Source organism: Parasteatoda tepidariorum, chromosome 1 (genome assembly GCF_982258835.1).
Source record: "Parasteatoda tepidariorum strain Cologne lab strain chromosome 1, Ptep-v5.0, whole genome shotgun sequence".
NCBI classification, from domain to species: Eukaryota; Metazoa; Arthropoda; class Arachnida; order Araneae; family Theridiidae; genus Parasteatoda; species Parasteatoda tepidariorum.
Window position 1 is genome coordinate 130,866,740 of NC_141755.1, and position 12,136 is coordinate 130,878,875.

The 12,136-nt window shown below is 32.0% G+C and overlaps 1 protein-coding gene across 1 annotated transcript in view; it reads left to right on the forward strand.

Annotated features, from left to right (window-relative positions):
• The window catches only part of LOC107442442 (trypsin-1), a 35,464-nt gene that overhangs the window by 4,647 nt on the left and 18,681 nt on the right, over window positions 1–12,136 (forward strand). The gene's annotated exons all lie outside the window — the stretch shown is intronic.

Below are 12,136 nucleotides of genomic sequence, written 5' to 3' on the forward strand. Positions count from 1 at the left end.
TTTTTTTTGAAATATGTATTTTTATCATTTGCCTCATAATAAATCGTTTTTTTTTTGTGAAAATTCAGTTACACGAAAAAATAGCAGTTTATAAGAAAATTGTTTAAAAGAAATAAATATACTTTGTTTTGTTTTTCACCCATCAGCCAAAATGGGTCATAGTTTGGATTGAATGGCGTCCTCACATTTTTCAACTACCATAATCAAGATTAACAGTAAACAGTGCACATGCGTCGTCATTGCTGTTTGATAATTTTCTTAGAATTCTTTTCTTCACTTTTAATTTTGTTATGCATTAAGTTTATTTTTAAGAGATCCCATAAATACTTCTTGAGTTGTGAATAAAAGAGACTTTCATCATTTGAGCGATATTTTTGATTTTATTAAGAATCACAAATTCTAACCTGCAGTTCAAACTGGATTATTTTCAATAGTAATTCAGGTGCACCCGCATTTGCGTTACATAGAGAGGAAGATGTCAAGAGCCTCCCATGATTAGCCTGACGACAAGGGGACTCTAATCCATGATCTGTTTACCGCTGAGGATATTTTACGTCAGCACTGGGGGCGCTGCAAGCCGGATGCGGAATTCGCATCGACCAGACATCGTTGGGATTCGAACCCAATTCAGCTCATTGGGCAAACGCTCAGCACGACTCTATCTCGATGTATTTTATTTTATTTCACTAAAATTGGATCGGCTGTTCAGCGAGAACCCTAATTTTTAGGGTTTACAGCTACCAATGTTCAACTCCGTAGCCTTGTCGTTTTGACCCCAATACAGAAGACAAGGGAACTACTTTATCAAGTATTGGGAGATATTTTGAATTCGTGGAAGACTTTTTTCATGGAACTGACCCGCATTTGCGTCACATGGAGAGGAAATCAGCGAAAACCTCCCACGGTTAGCCCGATGGCAAGGAGACTCTAACCCATGATCCGTCTACCACTGAGGATATTTCACGTCAGCGCTGTGGTCGATGCGAGCTGGGTGCGGAATTCGTGTCGATCAGCCATCGCTGGTATGAACCAGGCTCACCTCAAAAAACATCGAATCCGTTATATTATTTCACAAATTTATTATATTTTTAAAATGATTCATTTTTTTGTCATGCCCATAAAATATATTAAATGCTCACAATAATATTGTACACAACAATTGAATAATATTCGACTTAAATTGCTTTTACGAATATGTAAAGTAATATTTCATTTCTATAAAAGTTTTAATTTTATGCTAACTTATATATACCTCATCATAAATGCAATAAACTATTCTAAAAAATGAAATGAAGTTATGAAAAAAAATATAGTTCAGACGAAATTTAAAAATTGTACTTACTTTCTGTTTAAAATAGAATCAAAAATGACTCACAAGAAGGAGTCAATTGATTTATTGGACAAATTAGAGAGGATTACTAACAAAACAATAGCTTGCTAATTTGGTTTGTTATTCGCTTTCCAACACTACTTCAACAGCTTCACTTAACAATTTTTTTGAAGAAAAAAAAAGACAAAAAATTAACGTGTTTTTTTTTATTTCATTCATAAATTCAAGGAACTAAAACAAAACATAATACACAAGTTCTAAGTTGACATTTTAATAATTTTTTTTTTATTTAAGAAATATTTAACTTACCATCAGTTTACTATCCCGCATTATCTCGGACAAATGGAAAAAAAGTTAAATCTGAGTCTTTATGTTCACATTTTCAGCATCTGAAAAAGCATCCGCATTACTTTCGCTCGCGAATGCCATTTTGTTAACCCTTTTTTTTTTCTTCTATCTAAATTCGTCCATTATCGTTTAATGCAATTGTCCCACAAATTGCAACACTCCCAAACAAATAGTGACGATGGCAGCAGATTTTGCTTGAGGCCGAATAAAAACGTGATAACACGAAACGCATTCTGTTGTGCCCGAATTAACTCGGGATAATCAGGGAAGCTGTTAAATATCATCACATTTTTGTGTATTCCTTCATTTTTTTTAACTTCCTAAAATTTTAGAAAAATTATTTACATTTTAATATTATTCTTTTTTATTTTATTTAATTTCTTTAAAGACAAAACACACACTACAGATAAAATAGAGGTGTATAGAATAAGAAAAAACATTTAAACATCATAGCAGTCAAAGACAAAATACCTCCAGCATGTTCGTTAAACGCATCCTAAAATCTGTATGGAGAAAAAAAATTTATGCAATTATATTTACAAAATGAGTTTCGCTCAGTGTGATTGTTTACATTAAAATTGAATCCCATTTAAAATACAATATTAATCATTTCATTTGGAATTTAAGAGCAGACATTCCACGACATCCCAAAGAATACTTTGAAAGAGTATTTAAAACGTTGCTTATTTGTTTCATAATATATTTCGCACTCTCTCACTTCTTCTTATTTTAAAGTGAAATTTTGTACAAAAATACTATCTTTATTATATCTATATATTTTTCTTTTAAAAGTGTTTTTCTTTTACATTTTTCTTCGCTTTCCTCCTTTCATTTGTGCCTTTGCGTGTGCAATCAGCTAAAAAGTGAAAGTCTTTCAAATATTCCGGTAAGCAATTACATATATATGCGGCAAATTTTTTTTAAAAAAAGAGATTTAGACACGCCATAGAAAAAAAATTTTACGTAAACTATTTGTTGGATGGTATTTGTAATTTCTGGAAGATTCTGCTAATAAATATCTGGGATGGAGTCTTCCAATGAGGTGACCCGGGTTCGATCCCTGCGATGACTGGTCTTTACGAATTCCGCATCCGGCTTGCACCCACCCCAGTGCTGACGTGAAATATCCTCAGTGGTAGACGGATCATGAGTCCCCTTGCCGTCAGGGGATGTTCTCGTGGTCTCCCTCTCCATGTAACGCAAATGTGGGTTAGTTCCATCCCAAAGTCCTCCACGAAGGTAAATTTCTCCCAATACTTGATCCTTGAGTTCCTTTGTCTTCTGGATTTTATTCAAAATGACAAGAGTTGAACACAAGTAGACGTTAACCCAAAAATTGGGACGGCTGTTCAACGACGATTATAGAAGAAACTCGTTAAATAATATGAAATTCGATAAATTCAATCGAATTCTAAAAATACCATTGATCCACATAACATAATGGCCAACATACTCGTTACCTAAATTCTTCGAGAGTTTTTAAATTAACTTATAATTCCATTGCGTGTGTACATCCCTTGAAAATCAAGTGGGCCCCCATTTTCCTTTTAATCCCTAATGTCAGATCTGACGGAAGTGTCACTGATGATGAAAAAGATGAGATGTTATAATAGTTTTCAAGAGGATTAAAATTCTCTCAATAACTCAATTCCGGGATAAATCATGCATTCAGTGTATCTACTCAGTCTTAAATATAAAGGAATAACACTCATAAAATTACAGAAAAATTTGGTCTTTTTTTTTTTTTAAACTAACTTTTTTATGAGTATTGCGGTGATTTTTATTAACTCTCATCTGTTCACTGAAAATGTGCAACAATTATATTTTTGTGTCAAAAAAAGGTGTTTTAAATCAGACAAAAATCACAAATATTTTTTAAAAAAAACTTTTCTCCATTTTGTAATAAACATTCAAACATAACATTTTCAAATAACTATTTCCGTCTTAAAAACGTTTATAATTTCCTCCTTCAATGTCTTATAACAACCCTGAAAATATGGTGTTCAAAAAAATTATAAAGTCATGACAAAAACAGAGCGATCGTCTTTCTATGAGGAAACCCAGGTTCGAATCTCAGCGATGGCTACTTGATATAACTTCTGCTTCACAACGGCTGAAGTAAAAATATTCTCAATCCTCAGTGATAGACGAAACGTGGGTTAGAATCCTCTTACCGTGGGGCTAACTATGAGAGAGTCTCGCGGTTTTCCTCTCCATGTAACGCAAATGTTGGTTAGTTCCATCCAAAAAGTCCTCCACGAAGGCTCGTTGGTCTCAGTGTTGGGTCCAAGGTCTTCAATATTATTGGGCAATAGATTTTGACACTCAAAAATGGATGGGCTGTTCAACGCCATTTTAAAACAAAATCCATTTAAAACTAATAATAGAAATGTATGTAACACACTGAACTTCATTTAAAAACAAATAAAAAATGAATCAGTATTCTAACTGAATAATTAATTTCATTGAAAAGTTCACTGAGTAATTCTTCTTCCAAAGAACTACAGCTGGTCGTTAGTGTGAGACAGTTTTAAGTAGTTTCTGCTCCTATCCACAGCATGTTGCCTACAATCTGCCTTTATGGTTAATTAGTATATGTTAAAAAATGTGTTAATTAATTAAAAAAATTCATTGTAAATTATACAGAACACTGCTTTAAACAAAAGAAGAATCTGAAATTAAAACTAAAATATTCCTTCCTATAGGAATAGTTCGAAAAATAGAACATTCGTCTGCTGAAATTATGTTAAACTATAAAAATAATTTTAATTGGAATAAATTTGACGTAAATTATATTAAATCTTATTATTATTATTAAAAAAGGGATTGTCAGTGAGAGCACATCTCGCATCAGTTTGAGAATCCAATCCTTCTTTATTCCTTTTTATTTATTTATTTTTAAATTTGTTTTTTAATTTTGAAGTCATAATGAAATGGAATCTCTCTCTCTCTCTCTCTCTCTCTCTATATATATATATATATATATATATATATATATATATATATATATATATATATATATATATATACTGTAGGCAACGAGGACCTGGGACCTTAGTAATTACAATTAACGGTTAAAATAACACTACTTTATGTTTAATTTTACAAGAATTAAAATTTAATAATTTTCTGCTATTGTGGACTTTTCACTACGTTATCGAAAATTTTACGTCCTTTGAAAATCGAGTAAAAAGCTTCAAAACAATAATTTTGGCGAAATTTAATAATAGTATTCAAAATATTATTTGGTTCTGGAGAAAAAATTGTTCCTTAAAAATATTTACAATAATTTCTTTACAAATATGACTTTGATATTTTTTTTTATATAATGAAAAATAATTTTTTCATTCATTGTACTCACAATATATAGTTTACAATATTGTGTCGAAAAAAAACTTTATACACATCAAGCATAGAAACCAATCCTTTGAAGTTGTTGAAAGAAATACGACTGTTTACTAATTTGGGCATAATTTTTATATCATATTAATATTTAAGACTAATAAAAATTTGTTCTAAATAATTAAATATTATAGTGAAGAAAGTATTATCTCTATAATGCAAGATCTCATAATTTTCAACTGATGAATGTCGTTCCAAATTTCATGAATGTCCTTAAAACATGAGTTATAAATTTCAAAATACTAAAATGTCAACCATCGGGTATTTTAGTTTATGTGTACTTTTTAAAATGAAGCTCTACAAAACATCATGCGAAACTTTTGATTTCATTCCATTCATATGCATGTTGAGGCGTTCTTTTAATATAAGCAATTACAAATTTAAGCAGCTTTAAGTTCTTTATTTTAGCATTATCTCCTAAAATGTATAAACACCAAAGAGAATGTTTAGAAATGAAGAAAGGCTAAATGGAAGGTAGCATAATTCAAGAAACAACTAGGTTAAATCGACCTATTTCTGTACGATATTCATTGAAAACGCATGATTAAAGTATGAATTAAAATGTTTCCTTCTTAAATTAATTGTAAAACAATATGGAACAATTTGTTTATAGATGATGCACTTTTAAAAGGCTCCTTTATTGTGAGAAAAGAAATTTGGTGACAGTATAAAAATCAATTTTGTGACATATAAATTATGAACATGGTTTAGAGTGAACTCCCGGGGAAGAAATGTTCTCTACACACCTATAATATTATTTTTTGTGGACAAAAGAAGAGAGGAAATGTATTATGAAATTTTTTCAGTCTTCGATTGATTTTTTAAACATTTTTTTAGTCGGTCATTTTGAAAATATCAATATAAAATACATATATACCGATTTTTCTAATACCATCTATTGAGTGGAATATAGCTTTCTTGTTTGCTTATTCTATCTCAGTTTTCCCATCCCTCAATGCGAAGAGTTATAAAAAATAAAAGTTTTGTTACTGTATAATAAAAGGGTTCAGAAAAATGAGTTGCTGTATGGATATAGTGAACCGATCTCTTGAAGGTTCACCATAGAAAGACTGTATGAATTATTTATATAATATTAAAAGCGTGATGTCACACTGAAAGAGTGTCATTCAATTCTTATAAATGATATTTACAAATTCGCAGTTACAATATTAATGTTTTCAAATATTCAATTAATTATTAAATATAATTTGCAAGAAAAATCTTCTAATCCTTCTTTGATTCTATTTAAACGAAATAATTCGACAGATTTCACTAAAAATAATTTTACCCCGACAGACACAATTTTATTAGAATTCGGAAAGTTTCATTTTAGTTATAATACTCTCATTTTTTTCATTCTTTAATAATTTTTAAATACTATTTTGAGGCATTGAATCACCCAACAATCAGGATTCATCCTGTTTTAAAAGATAACATTTTGTTTATCTCTACCCTGATTATCCCGTATAGCAGTTGGATTGTGGAAATGTGTTTTGTGCGATACGACGGTTGCTGAATTTAAAGAGTGAAAATATTCACTGCCGTTTGGAAAGTGTGTTGTCCCTTGTTTTAAGAACTTTTTCCTTTCCAGTGCCCACCTGTGTTAACATCCGTCAGTTCAGACATTTACATTCAGGGCATTTTGACATTTTGTGAGCCTCTCATTCAGGGGCACAATATTAGGTGGGCCAACGTCGCTCCCACAGTTAGGATAGAGAAGGAAAGAACATCCATGCCTTGCCCGGGATTCGAACCTAGAACCTTTCTGATGCAAGGACAGTTCCCTGCCTCCTACACAGGCTGACTGTCATGCAAAGACTCATATTTAACGTTTTTCATTGGCTCGAAATAGCACGGGATAGTAATTTGATGATAAATTAAATGTTTTTTAGACATAAAAAATTTTTAATTTTAACTTGAAACTTGTATAATATGTTTTGTTTTAGCTCCTTGTATTTGTTAATAAAATAAAATAAAATTACGTTTATTTATTTATTTATTTATTTTTAAATTGGAAAAGGAATTGGTAAATGAAGTCAAAATTTTGTTTTTTAAACTCAGGGACATATTTTAAGAAACTTGTCAGTGTTCCCAGAGTTATGACTACTTCATCAAGTTACGGAACTCAAGCATCAAGTTACGGAACTTAGCTAAACAAAACAAAATAAGCGCACCGGAAGTTAACGAAATTTATTTTTATCCTTTAAGGCACGCGTCTATATTACGTTCACTGCTGACCATGTCGCAAAACATTAATTGGAGCATTTTTTTTTCTGAGAGAAAAAAAAAAGAAGCATCGACATAGGTAAGCCGAGACTATTCCGGCCTACTTATGGCGTTAACCAGTTTTTTCGGTGTATCGTTCACAAATATGAAAGTTTTGATCCGATTCGCTCGGAATCGGTGTTTCAAGGTCGTGGTATTCCTTCATCTCTGAATTCAAGATCAATGTCAAATACTCTGGCACAACAGGAGTCATCCATTATAAATAGTTTTTATGACATTCCAAAAAAACACTGTTCTGTTTTTCTCTCTTTTCGAATCACTTTATTACGCATGCACCGTGCAATACATTCGAAATAAGCATCAGTAACGCGTGTAACAGTATAATAAATGTAAAAATAAAAATTAAAAATTTTAAATAGGTGGAAAGCAACGATGCGATAAATACTGTTAAAGTATTGAGAAGTAGATAATAAATACAAATACGAATTTGTAATTATGTATATATACAGTCCCTGGCCGAATGATGAGACGCGCTATTAGATTCTGTGTATAATCTTAATGATCGGGTGTTACTCTATACAGCTTTATTCTTTTTACGCGGTCTGCGCGCGTTTAGGTTCGTGTTTAGGTTAGTTTAATGTCACCACAAAAATTTATATTGTTTTTTAAAAAAGAAAAAAAAATCTAGGACGAGGGGGGGCGTGGACTTTGAAATTATATTTATCTGAACGAGATTATTTAATTTAACCGATTTAAAATTTAAAACCGTTTACAAATCATTCACAGAAAAGTTATAGCTAAAATTTCATCTAGTTTTTGTATGGATTTTAATGAAGCTAACAAATACTAAACACTGAACAGCGATGGCTCAGGGGATAGAGCGTTCGCCTTCCAATGAGACGAACCGGGTTCCAATCCTAGTCGATACGAATTCAGCATCGGGCTTGCACCGACCACAGTGCTGACGTTAAATATCGTCAGTGGTAGATGGAGCATGGGTAAAAAGTCCCTTTGCCCTCAGGCTAACCGTGGGAGGTTCTCGTGGTCTTCCTCTCCATGTAACGCAAATGCGGGTTAGCTCCATCAAAAAGTCCTCCACGAAGTCTCCCACTACTTGATCCAGGAGTTCACTTGTCTTCTGGATTGGGTTCAAAATGACAAGGTTACGGAGTTGAATTTCAGTAGTCGTAAACCCGTAAAATTGGGTCGGCTGTTTAACGATGGTTATAAAATAAAATAAAATATTATGCACTAACAAAGGATAAAACAAAAAACAGTCTTCAGCAAAAAAATATAAATATATATATATTCTTTTAATTTTCATTCATTCAGACCAACAAATTTCATTCATAAAGTCAATAGAACGAAACAAAAAAAATGAATGAGAAACTTGACTGGAATAAGTAAATATTTTTTTTTTTTTACAAAGCTGTAATTATTTTTGTAAAAGTGTTAGTTTCGAATACATTAAAGCTGTAAAATCATTTCATATTACGGTAAAGGAATTTTCCATACTTCGGCATGTTTAGATTAAGATTTTCTAGATTAGATTAGATAAAAAATTTCCAATTACTTAAAAAATGTGGGTTTTAAGAACGAAAAACTGAGCACTTTTACTGATCACCGTTCTTAAACAAGGATGTGAGAATGGAAAACGGAACGAATGATTAAAAATGTTTATCTTATTAAAACTAATCATTGAACACGGATTTTTCAACTTTTTTAAACAAAAAAAAAACGAAACATTGAAGCGTTGAAAGCTGATCACTCATTTCATGAAAAAAATCTTAATTTTTTTCCTCCTGACACGAAAATAGGTGTAAATTATGAAAGGGTGTAAAATTGTAAAACTGACTCTTTTGCTTAATATACCGACTTTTTAAAAAAAATTATGTTTTTTTAACTGCTTCCCTTAGCAATTTTTTTTTTAAAAATGAAAAAAATAACATATTTTTTCATTTTATTCATAAATACCAGGAACTAAAACAAAACATAATACACAAGTTCTAAGTTAAAAGTTTGATTTTTTGGTGTTTAAAAAATATTTAATGTACCATCAGTTTACTATCCCAAATGATCTCGGGCAAATGGAAAAAGTAAAATATAAGTCTTTTTATCTATTCACATCTTCATCATCTGAAAAATCATCTACATTTCTTTCACTTTCACTCGCGAAAGCCATTTCTTTTTACTCTTTTTTTTTTCAATGTAAATTCATCCACCATGTGAAAACAATTGTACAAAACACGCCTGCAGTGGCACACATAGGAAAACTCCCAAACAAATATGGGCAAACCTCCAATCACAGCCGATTATTATTATTTTTTGTTTCGCTTCCGGTTAAATAAAAACGTGTTAAAACAAAGCGTATGGACGAATTCTGTTATGCGGGATCATAAATATTAGCAATATATACTCGGGATAATGAGGGAGGCGGTTAAAAAAGAAATTAGAAAAGGCGGTCTATGGTACAATAGCCATGGTTGATTGCCATTAAAAAACGAATGAATTGCCAATAGATGAAAGGATGCTTCAAAAAAGTGATTTAAAACGGTCATCATAAAGAGCTTTGATTACTCTTTTTATGAGAGAAGTTAATAATTAATGGTGTTACATCATTAAATAATTATTTCTTCTACTTCAGCTGATGATTCTTGCAATGCGTAATCACTTTTCAAAGTCCTCAGGCATTTCATCACAATTTTCTGTAGTGACAAAGGAATGGAAGAAAGCTAAATTAAAACTGGCCATTAAGGAAGAGTGTTCAAATGGTGAATTTATTAGGAAAGAGTGGACTGATCGTTAAGACACGGTTCCCAGCAGATCACCGAAGTCAAGCATCACTGGCTACGGTCAGTGTGCGGGTGGGTGACCACTTGGATCAGTCTGCATAGGGACCGAGGGTGTGCGGTATTGGTCCTCGTTAAACTGTGCTACCGTAAAGTGCTCGACTTCGCGCGCAGGTCGTCGGGCTACCAAAGCGGGGGTGCCATCCCCTCCGCAGAGGATCAAAATTGTGATGGCATGTCTTCGGATCATCCTCCGGGATGTTTCCCAGACCGTCGCCAATAGCTCATTGTGCAGCTCTAGTGCGACGTGAATTAACAATAACAACAACAACAATTAGGAAATATTAAAAGTTTAAATATGAAATTAAACAAGTCATATAAAACCAATTCCTAATATAAAACCAAATAATTAAATATTTAAATGTGCGCAAAAATTTTTTTTTGGTTCAAATGGAGCTATAAGTTAGACATTATCACTGATGTTATTTTTAAAATCTGAGAGAAACTGAATCGCTTACTGTAAAATTTGAAACAATGACGAACCCATCAGAAAATTCCATTTTGTTTTTCGCTGTGGCGTAACTACCACTACAAATGTTAAATACCAAATCACTAGTATATAAGACATCTTGAGGTACCTTTTGATAGATGACGGTTGACATAGTCGATAATTAAATCCCTATTGCTAACATCGATTTTATGATCTACATTAAAACAGTTGATCTGCTTAAAAATATATTGCTCGAAGAAAGAAGGTCAGGTGAAGTCTCCCGGTAATAAACAATGTAGAAAAGAAAATAAGCGAAATGCTATAAACAAAAAATGAAGAAAAAAATGAGCGAATTGCTATAAATAAATAAAACAGCATAAATCAACTAGTGGTATCCGTTCATCGAAATCTATCACGCCCGGGTCACCAATGAAGGGATTTAATTTTCGACTAAGTCAACCTTCATCTATTTTGAGGTACCTTTTAATGGATGACATAGTCGATAATTAAACCCCCACAATCCCTATTTAATGAATGAATTAATATTTCATGAAACTGTATTAACATCACCCACTACAAGTTTAAAAAAAATGTATTAGAACACGAGTGGAGGAATAAAAAAGTATTTTACTAAGGATTTGGGGGGTGTTTGAACTAATTGAATAAAGCTCATGAAATGAAGGAAAGAAGAAAAAAGTAGTGTTTTAGAATTGCACTTTTTATAATATTTGAAAACTGTAGTTGGTAAGCGGCGTTTCTCGAGAGAGCAACGGATTGTGAGTTCGATCCTGGGAACCTATTTATCAACCACGAGACTGAAATTCCTCTTGTTGATAGTGATGTGGAAGTTCGTAGAGATTAACGAAAAGTGTGTGTGGTCAAAATGATGTGGCATTCCTACCATGGCTGTTTAAAGATAAAGCCCCCGTAAAATGGAATTATGTGCTTGTCTGAACACGTTGCGTTTAGAGTTAAAACACGAAAGTTTCAAGACCATTTTTACAGCTTCCCTGATTATCCCGTGTTCACTCGGGCATAGCAGAATGCGTCCATACATTTTGTTTTATCAATTTTTTTTTATTCGGCCTGAAGCGAAACAAAAAATAATATTTGTTTGGGAGTTGAGCTGTTTTGTACAATTGTACGGACGATGGGTGGACGAATTGACATAGAAAAAAAGAGTAACAAAAATGGCGAGCGAAAGTAACGAAAATGATTTTTCAGATGATGAATATGTGAACATAAAGACTAATATTAATCAGTTATCATAAAGATTAATATAATTAGTCTTTGCATAAAGACTAACTTGTATGTTATGTTTTGTTTTAGTTCCTTGTATTTATAAATGAAATGGAGAAAAAAAATTGCATTTTTTTTTCTTCAGAAAAATTGGTAATTAATCGATGGTAGATAGTTTTTGCAGTATTCATAGGCATCATAATGAGACAAATTATCTCCACTTTTATCGATTACTTGGAAGGATATTGTTTATCAAAAGAAAAGAACGTATTTGTGAAATGGGACTTTAATTACTGGATTCTTTTAATACAC